Source organism: Octopus sinensis, linkage group LG9, assembly GCF_006345805.1.
Source record: "Octopus sinensis linkage group LG9, ASM634580v1, whole genome shotgun sequence".
Lineage (NCBI taxonomy): Eukaryota > Metazoa > Mollusca > Cephalopoda > Octopoda > Octopodidae > Octopus > Octopus sinensis.
The window spans coordinates 16,293,559-16,294,164 of NC_043005.1; the positions used below are offsets into that span (position 1 = coordinate 16,293,559).

The window sequence follows — 606 nt, forward strand, 5'->3', positions numbered from 1 at the left end:
TACATCTTTAAAAAATTTCTTTATAAAACGATAGCAAACTATATGAAACGAAGGCATTTCTCGTCCAATTTTTATATAAGTTTTCCACATATTTTCAACTCATAACTTTTCCACGTGGTGTATACTGAATCCCCAGTATTTTTTTCTCCTTTTATATATATATATATATATACAACATGTATGCATGCATATATATATATATATGTGTGTGTGTGTGTGTGTGTGTGTGTGTGCGCGCTCGTAACTTCGACTGTACATGTACTAAAATTGGAACGACACAGAGAAGATTAGCATGGACCTTGCGCAAAGATGACATGCAAACCCGTAAATGGTCCCATATTTTTTCAAGACGGTGCCCCAGTATGGCCGCTGTCTAATGACTGGAACAAGTAAAAAGGTAAAAACAACACGTATATGCACAGATGTATATTGCGTGCGTGCGCGCGCACACATGCGTGAACACTTGTGTCTGAACATCTGACAAGGTGAACTTATCCTACGCTGACGAAACTTTAAGTAATATGAGACTGTTAGTAAATGTCCATAACAGTCAATAATATTAAAACTGTGCATCAAACAAATTGATGCACAGTTTTAATATTATTG

General features: G+C 35.8%; 1 non-coding gene across 1 annotated transcript; it reads left to right on the forward strand.

The window, feature by feature from the left end:
- The first annotated feature begins 240 nt into the window (after positions 1 to 240).
- On the forward strand, positions 241 to 344 carry LOC115215964. Its single transcript, XR_003882042.1, has one exon. It is a non-coding gene; the product is annotated as a U6 spliceosomal RNA (small nuclear RNA).
- The last annotated feature ends 262 nt before the right edge of the window (positions 345 to 606 follow it).